The sequence below is a fragment of the Alligator sinensis genome, unplaced genomic scaffold (genome assembly GCF_000455745.1).
Source record: "Alligator sinensis unplaced genomic scaffold, ASM45574v1 scaffold91_2, whole genome shotgun sequence".
NCBI lineage: Eukaryota > Metazoa > Chordata > Crocodylia > Alligatoridae > Alligator > Alligator sinensis.
The window spans coordinates 50,611-59,690 of NW_005842529.1; the positions used below are offsets into that span (position 1 = coordinate 50,611).

General features: G+C 46.9%; 1 long non-coding RNA gene across 2 annotated transcripts; it reads left to right on the forward strand.

The window, feature by feature from the left end:
- The first annotated feature begins 42 nt into the window (after positions 1 to 42).
- LOC102387464 lies at positions 43 to 8,576 on the forward strand. Of its 2 annotated transcripts, none has more exons than XR_001358662.2 (3): positions 43 to 83; positions 253 to 377; positions 8,338 to 8,576. It is a non-coding gene; the product is annotated as an uncharacterized LOC102387464 (long non-coding RNA). The 2 variants fall into 2 exon arrangements; XR_324763.1 differs by lacking the exon at positions 8,338 to 8,576 and adding an exon at positions 1,127 to 1,347.
- The last annotated feature ends 504 nt before the right edge of the window (positions 8,577 to 9,080 follow it).

Consider the following 9,080-nt stretch of genomic DNA (forward strand, 5'->3'; position numbering starts at 1 on the left):
GTCTGATTTTAAGAAACTTCTTCAGCATCTGAGCCTTGCTGCACAGCTTACTGGTCTCTAGTCCTTGAGCAACTCCTGTCCTGGTAATGTTTCTGACTTCTGCCCTGGCATCCCAGATTGTGTGTCTAAGTCCTCTGAATTTTGGTTTGAACTCAGCTTGCTTCTTGGCCCTGCTTCTGGTTGGTCCCCTGGTTTGGGGTTTGGTTCTTGACCCTTGGCTTCTTATTTCCCCTCTCTTGGCTTGGAACATAGATCTGCCCTCGGTTGCTCCAACACATGGCTCATCTCTGTATTCTCTGGTCCCGCTCCTGGTTGTATCTACTAGGCTGGACTCCCTTGTGGACTGTGACTGGGACATGCCTGGACCCAGAACAAAGGTATTTCGGGTGCTGGCTGAAGGGTGTGGTGCTATTAGCAAGAAATCTGTCTGCTGGTGTCTGACTCCTCCTGTGGTCTGAGAAGTAGGACTTTACAATGGTTGTCAGTGAAACATGTTGTATGAAAGTCTCTATCTCCTAACTAAAAGCAATCTAACAAAAACCTGAAACCTTGCCACTTTTATCAAAAGGGATAAGCATGTCCAGGGTTCTCATCTAGTTTGTCTGCTTTTAGAAGGCAATAGAGATTTTAGCCACATTTTAAGCTGGTTCCCTAAAAGTAAGAAAAGGATTCCCTAAAAGTAGGGAATCCTTTTGGTTCCCTAAAAGTAGGAGCTGTGAATGCTCTGCACCATTGCAAAATCAGACTTCTTTATTTGAGTGGCTAATGGTAATTAGTTTTAGAACAACTACATTTGAAAATTTTGGTCTCTGATCAGAGGCATTTGAGATCAGTTTCGCCCATCTTGGGCACCTATACACATGATGGACCACTGCTCCAACACCTGCTAATTAGCACACATCAGAACAAACTTGATTAATTGAGTCTGCTGGAGTGTGCTAAATAGCATGCTCTAGCAACCATCCAGTTCACTCAATTCATGTAAATTAGGGAGGGGTGCCTTGAGCCCAGTCAGGGATGTTTTATGTCCAAAACAGTTACGAACTACTGCTCTAGGGAAACAACTGAGCCCTGAGGTTAAAGGGCTTCCTTCACTGAAGGAAGAAATGTCATTTTTCCTTTGCAGCTGTTTACTTCCAACCCTCTCTCTCTCTCGCAACATGGAATGATGAAACATGGAATGATTTGGCCTTGATCTTACATCTCCCCCTACAGTACTTCAGAAGGCATTCACTCAGCATACTAGATCAACACCACTAGATGTGTAACTGTTTAATATTGTGCCCTGGGCAGTACTGCATCCCATTCCCTCCCCTTCCCCTCCAGCCCCGCACCTGTTGGCTACAAATGACCACCTCCAAGGATCCTTAAAATTCTGGTTTATTAGACAGAATGTGCAAAACTGATAGAGTCAAAAACCATAAATCATACCTTCAAATTATAAGGGCTATTGTCTCTCAAATACTCCAGGGTATTCAAGGAGCTGGCAAGCATCATAGCTCAGCCCCTGGCATGGATCTTTGAGAATTCCTGGCATTCTGGTGTAGTGCCCAAAACTAGAAGAAGGCCAATGTGGTGCCTATCTTCAAGAAAGGGAGGAAAGTGGATCTGGCAAACTTACAGGCCCATCAGCCTGACCTCTACCCCAGGGAAGGTCTTAGAAAAGTTTATTAAAGAGGCCATCCTTAATAGACTGGCTGATGCCAACATCCTGAGGGATAGCCAGCACGGGTTTGTTGTGGGTAGGTCTTGCTTAACCCATCTCATTTCCTTTTATGATCAGGTGACCTATCACCTGGACAAGGGAGAAGAGATTGATGTCATATATCTTGACTTCAAAAAAGCCTTCGATTTGGTATCCCATGATCATCTCTTGGCGAAACTGGCCAATTGTGGCCTTGGGTCCACCATGATCTGCTGGCTGGGAAATTGGCTCCATGGTTGGACCCAGAGGGTGGTAATTGATGGAAGTCAATCGTCATGGTGCCCTGTGACCAGTGGGGTCCCTCAAGGCTCTGTCCTTGGCCCCGTATTGTTCAACAACTTTATTAATGATGTGGACATCGAAGTCAGAAGCAGACTGGCCAAGTTCGCCGATGACACCAAACTTTGGGGCAAAGCATCCACACCTGAAGACAGGAGGGCAATCCAGGCTCACCTGGACAGGCTCAGTAAATGGGTGGATGAGAACCTGATGGTGTTTAACATCTAAAAATCCAAGGTTCACCATCTTGGGAGGAAAAACCTGCAGCAGCCTTATAGGCTTGGCAGTGCTATGCTGGCTAGCACTACAGATGAAAGGGACTTGGGGGTCATGATTGACTACAAAATTAACATGAGCCTTCAATGTGATGCTGCGGCTAGTAAAGCGACCAAAACGCTGGCTTGCATCCATAGATGCTTCTCAAGCAGATCCCAGGATGCCATTCTCCCATTGTACTCAGCCTTGGTGAGGCCGCAGCTGGAGTACTGCATCTAGTTTTGGGCCCCACAATTCAAAAAGGATGTAAAGAAGCTTGAGAGAGCCCAGAGAAGAGCCATGCACATGATCAGAGGTCAGGAAAACAGAACTTACGATGACAGGCTGAGATCTTTGGGGATCTTTAGCCTGGAAAAGCACAGGCTCAGGGGTAATCTGATGGCCACCTATAAGTTTATCAGGGGTGACCACCAGGATCTGGGGGAATGTTTGTTCACCAGAGTGCCACAAGGGATGATGAGGTCAAACGGTTATAAACTACTGCAAGACCATTTCAGGCTGGACATAAGGAAGAATTTCTTTACTGTCTGAGCCCCCAAGGTCTGGAATAGCCTGCCATCAGAGGTGGTTCAAGCACTTAAGTTGAACACCTTCAAGAGAAAATTGGATGCTTATCTTGCTGGGATCCTATGACCCCAGCTGACTTCCTGCCCTTTGGGCAGGGGGCTGGACTCGATGATCTTCCGAGGTCCCTTCCAGCCCTAATGTCTATGAAATCTATGAAATACCTCCCCTCCACCCACATGCACACATGTAGCAGTTGCAATAGAGCACCAGTGTCAGGTATACCTATCCTAAGCGTTGGAGTCTGCTGTTGATAGCTAGTTGAGGTTTCCTCCAAGCAGTGTTGTTTCCAGAAGGGGGTCACTGGCTGGTACTTCTGGCTGGGCAGGTAGGGTGCTGGTCAGGTCAAGAGAGCACTACCAAGGGTCACTCTTCACTGCCTCTTATCCTCCTTTGGCAGACATCCGTCCTCCACCCAGTTTTCAGATGTGCCCAATCCAGGGGTCCCTGACCCTCATGGGACATCCCCTGGGTGGCTGCCAGGGGACAGCTGTCAGCCCCCCAGGGTCATGTCCATTGGTACGTGCAAGTCCAAGTATCCATTGGTGATTTTGATTAATTTAGTTTTTTGGCATTGTCCAGGCTCTGAAAGCGGCAGATCAGGAGGTATTATTCAGTTCCAACAGCCGGTCTCTGGCGTTGATTAACTCAAACCCTCTTCTGTTCCTTTAACAAAGAAGTTTCAAGGGGTTCCCGTCTCTATATTGATTCTTTCCTCTTGTTAGTCTGTCGTTTAGTAGGTGTTAATCCTGGCTCCTTAACTCATTATTGTAACTAGCTACTGTCCTTACCAAATCACTCACTCACTCCCATTCATACAGAGATCAGCCCAATACATAGAGAAGGAAGTTGGATTCCACCCTTGCTACTATTGTTACAAGGTACAACTTCTAAAAAAAAAAAAAAAAAAAAAAGCATTTGTTACAAGGTTGAAAGCATAAAATATAAAAGGTGAAATGTGCTCCATTTTGGCATGCCCTGCTTGCCCAGCCATGCTACTGAACACCACAGTTTAAAGCAAGGTTGGGCAAAATGGCAGAGCAGCACAGAGGGCTGCTCCCGAGCCACTGGGAACTTGGGATGGGGGCAGCTTGCTCCAAAGCCAGGGCAGAGCCACAATCTGTAGCCTGCATACTCAAGGCAGGGGTGCGCAAGCAGTGCATCGCAGCTCTACCCCAGCTCCTTGTAGTGGAGAGCCATGATCCACAACTGCAACCCTGTTTAGATGGGACAAGCTGTTACATCTTTGTATCAAACAATGAGGATTTCCTTTCCTCAGTGTATGAGCCCTTTATCAGGTAAGGAAACTCCACAGACCATCAGATTTAGTGTGGCGGTGCACCTGTGGGTGCTTGCCACTTTAAGGGCCTGAGCAGGCAGTGAGGCAGCCTGCAGGTGACTGCAGAACCAATCAGGCGGTCACACAACAGCCAAGAGGCCCCCTGATTGGAGTAGGGCTGCACAGCCTCAGCATAAGAGGCAGGCCCTGAGGAGCAAAGCAAGTAGTTGCTGTAGGGATGCAGCCAAGGTAATAGCACCAGCTTGAGATTTGCTGCTCCCAGGAACATCAGGAGGTTCAGGGTAGGAACTATGGCAATGGGGGTGGGAGGTGTTCCTAGAGACCCAGTGGGGTCCCAAGGCCTAAGGAAGAGTGAGGCCAGCCTTGCAAAAGGGGCTTAAGAGTTGTGGGCCTACACAGAGGCTAGGCAACCCCCTGATTAGAACTGTCAGAGGTGAGCCCAGGGGCTCAGGTGAGCCCAACTGAGTGAAGGGTGGCCTCATACAAGATCTCTGGGGCTCTAGGCAATCCTGGGAGAGCTGACGGATTTATGGTGGGGCCCAGAGGGGATCCCTGTGGAGTAGACAGGTCACCTGCTATCAGACTGACTCTCTGAACCCTTGACTGGTCAATGCAAGAGAGCCAAAAGGCTGAAAGGAAGTTGAGCCCACCACGAGGGGCAGGCCAGGGCTGCGGAGAGCTACTGGCACCCCAACTGGCTTGGAGGTGGGGCCAGAGCCTAGATGATCCCAACGATCTGCTTGCGGGGGGTGACATCACAGCCAGAAGAGGGTAGGGGTCAGCCAACATGCAGGTTGCTATCAAGGAGGCTGAAGCTCAGCCTCTGGATGGAAGGCATCCTATAGGGGGTCTGAGTGAGTTGGGCCAGGGACTAAGGACATGTGATGTGGAGGAGGATGTAACAGAGGTCCCAAGAATGAGCTGCCCAGATGGAGGAATATTAGGAAGCTGAGTGAGGGGAAGAAGGACCAGGGCAGGTAGGCCTGCCGTTGGTCCTGGGGAATGACTTACTGGGGAGGATGGTGTGGTGGGGCTGCTTGTGGCAGGGCAATCCTCAGGAAATGCCACACCAGTGCCTCCCTAGTGTGTGGGGGCAAGTATGGGGTGCTGGAAAGCCTCAGCCCCTGCTGCCTTGCAGGTGACCCTGTGGAGGGGAAAGGCTAAGTGAGAACACCCTAAAAGAAATGCAACAGGCTTGGCCAACAACATAGAGACCCGGAGGGCCTAAGGCCCAAGGCCTGAGAGTGAGGCTTGGGTGATAGTGCAGTGGCCAGAGGGGCCCAAGGCCTAAATGAGAATGGGGCCTAGTGGGAGGCCCAAAGGAGAGTGAGGTCTAGGTATGTCGGCAGATGCCTGAGTGGGCAATAGGCTGAGAGTGAGGTCCAAGAACTTTGACAGACACTTGAGGCCTAAGGGGCATAAGACCCCGTAGCCCCAGTGAGGGGGCAGAGTAGTTACCCCAGTGAAGAGCCCGAGTGTGATGGGCTGGAAGCCTAATGAGAGGCAAGGAGCCCAGCAGGCATGTGGGAGTTGAGGCCCCAGTGAGGGGGCATGAATTGAGGCCCCACTGTGGGGCATGTGGCCAAGGTAAGTCTCTGGACACTTGAGGCCAAATTTGGGCCAGAGGTCGAGTGCGGCCCAACATTGGGGCCGGGGGGAGTTGGAAGCCATGATGGATGTCATCTGCAAGGCATGGGACACAGTAAAAGGAAAGATGGAGCCGTGTATTATGCCCTTGACATCAGGGCATTCAATGGGCAGCCTCCCTCATTTTTCCATCTGGTATTGTTACATCAAGGCATGGCAGAACAATCAGGGCAGACTGCCCAAGACTGGCAGGCAGGCCAATACTGTGACCAGCCCCAGCATAGCCCCCTGTCACACCTAGCATACATGCTAAGTTTATTACCCTTTCAGAACTAAAACAAATATAAAGCAATATGGTTACCTTTTACTTCAATATGATCAGATTAACGTACATATTCACCACCCTAAGACATAACAAACATGACATCAGCAGTTGATAAGTTTGTGAGGTCTTGTCCAGGGGCTCCCAACTCCTATGTTTAAGTTCTGCACAGGGTAGACTCTTGGTCCAAGGATCACTGTTGAGGGTTTTCAGAGCAAGCTACCCATGAATCAATGCTGGCTTCCCAATTTTATACCCATCTTGTTTACATAACTCCATTTCTTATCTTAACACACACATTTTTCTGTGGTTGTTTATTTATGTTACACACTTCTATAGCAACATTATATTTTACTTGACAGCTATTTCTCATATGGTTTGCCTTACCTTATCTGCCCAAGACTATATTGTTGCTTTTCTGTTCTTAACCAATTTCCTAGTATTCTTAATTTATCCTGACTTAGCAAAAACTGCATTTCACATACACAACTCCCATTGCTGGATGAGAGTCTAGCTACTTATATCAAGAGGCCTTTATTTTAGGCTAGCAAAGTGAGAGGGGAAGAAGAAGAAGAAAACATCAGCATTGCTTCAAAGCCTCTATCATAGGGGCATGAAAAACTCCTGATGAAGGGCTGTTTGTTCTTTCTGTCCCCTTGATACCCAAGGAGGTCATTAAAGGATATGTGATTAGCCTAAATCCCTTTTTAAATTATTCTTTAACTACAAGGGCCAGTCAGAAAGGTCTAGGAGAGATCTCCAGAGGTCCATGCCAAGATCCTAAAGAAACTAAAACATCACATGCAAAAAGCCCAAGGCAGGCAGGTCTGAGCTTTCACTTCTGCATGAGAGTGCTTTCCCACTGACCAGCTTGCGTGCAACAGAGGCTTATCTCTGTGTATGGGAAGAACTGTTGCCCCACACTCTGTACAGCCTGGAGAATGAAGGGTAGACTATGAGGGTGATGGTGTTGAGATGACAGCAAAAAGTGATGGAGGCTGTGCAACAGTAGCTGCACAACAAGTATGAGAACTTTTACAATGTCAGGATGCATGCTCTTGTTCACTGGTGGAAAATGGCCATTGACAGAGAAGGAGACAGTTGAAAAAAAACCTGTCTTTTCAGTGATAATGAACACAATTTCTGTGCTGATATAATATTTTTTCCATAATATTTGGCTGAGGAAAAAAGATAGGAGATGCTATTTCTGACTGACCCTTGTAGAAAATTCTTGGATGCAAATGTAGCAATATAATTGGTGGAATCCAAGGGAATGAGAGCACGGCTTGATGCATAGTTTGAAGCAGAAGGATTCTAGAGCATGAGAGAGAGCTACATGCTGCATGCTGAAGGTCAATGGTTCACATGAGCCTAGCAATCCATTGGGCTAACATGGTCATGGCATACCAGTTTCTGTAACTAAAGGTATATGAGGAAGAAGTGAAGCAGGCAGCATCTTTGGTTCCCAGCCTAATTTGGCTCTCCAAGTATAGTTGGAGTTTTCTTCAGCATTATTTCAGAATGAGACATCAACTCCTGTCTCTGGAGCTGTCATGAAACATCTTAACTGTTCTGACACTGCAACCTGACAAGCTGTATATTACAAAAGGGAGAAAACAATACCTTTTCCTTTAATGTTTTATACATCAATGGTTGGGGTTCTTACATAACCCTTTTCCATAAACAAGTCCTATGACTAGAATACAGTCTGTGATCACCATTGCTTATGTTAGGGGGTGAAGATGAAGAATGTATGCAAGTATCAACTAAGTCCCTAGTCACAGGTCCTAAGCACCCTTCTAAGTTTCCAAAAATGGCATTTCTTCCTTCCCCATATGGAACTGATCCATTCCAACCCTTCCTGTTTTAAAACTGAGACGTGAGAATAGGTCAGGCCCACTTATATCCCCACTCCATTTGATCACTTTTTTCCCTCAGCTGGTATAAGGAAGTATTATTATGAAGATAAGACAATGAGCTACCTTTTTACTGGACAGTCCTGGCTTTCCTATTGTTGCAACTTCTAGGGACACCTCCACTGCTGCAATTTTGCCGGTGAGTGAAAGACACTAGAAATCAGCTAGTCTTTAGTCACTGTCAATCCCAACTGACACTGGAACTATGACAGGCTACACACAAATCCCAAGCTCTCCACAAAATGTACATATTTATACATATAACCATTCAATTGCTAGTGAATGCATGGATGCACACAGTTAGCCTTTCTCTTGTCTATGAGTATATTACCATTCCAATCCACCTTCCATATTCCTTGACTATCTGTCTGACTTTCAAATCATTCAGGAGGCTGCACCTTGATTGAGAACCACTTGACTCTTCGGCATCTCCAAGTCCTTCCAGGATATTTACTGTATCTTTTGTTGTGTTCCTGGGATGAGTGTGATTATCAAACAATCTTGAGACAGCCAATGTATATCACTAATTCCTATGAGCAACATCTCCCATTGCTCTGACTCTGAGCATGTGTGATGATATGGGGGTATATATTTTTCATATATATTTATGTATAGATTCTGTTTGATACTAAGAATGCTGTGTGTGTAAGACTACAGACATCATTTTGAAAATGAAGCTCATTTGCCTTCTTGACTGTTGAGAGAGACCACACGCGGTAACAAGATAAATTCATATTTGGCAGAGGGCAAACAAAAGTGTGATTATCTCTTCAAATGGAGCACCTTTCAAGGAAGGGATATTTATGTACAGAGCAAGTCAGTTTTTCTAGTTTGATATCCAGAGGGAGGTACATAAGCAATGGTTGGAGGTTGCAAAAGTGAGGTTGTTCGGCGGTTATAAGAGAAGGGATCTGTCACTAGCCATTTTTAAGAGAGAACATGGAAGGAAATTGCAGAGGGAAAGACGCTTGTGTGTGTGCAAGCACTCTCGCTGTCACACTTTCCCTCTCTCCCTCTCTCTCTCTACCACATTCCGGAGGGAAATGTGTAGATAGGCTGCTAGTAAGGGCTGGGGAGGAGCTGGTGGTTGTAGTCCATCTGGGTACCAACTATATGGGTAAGGGTAGTAGA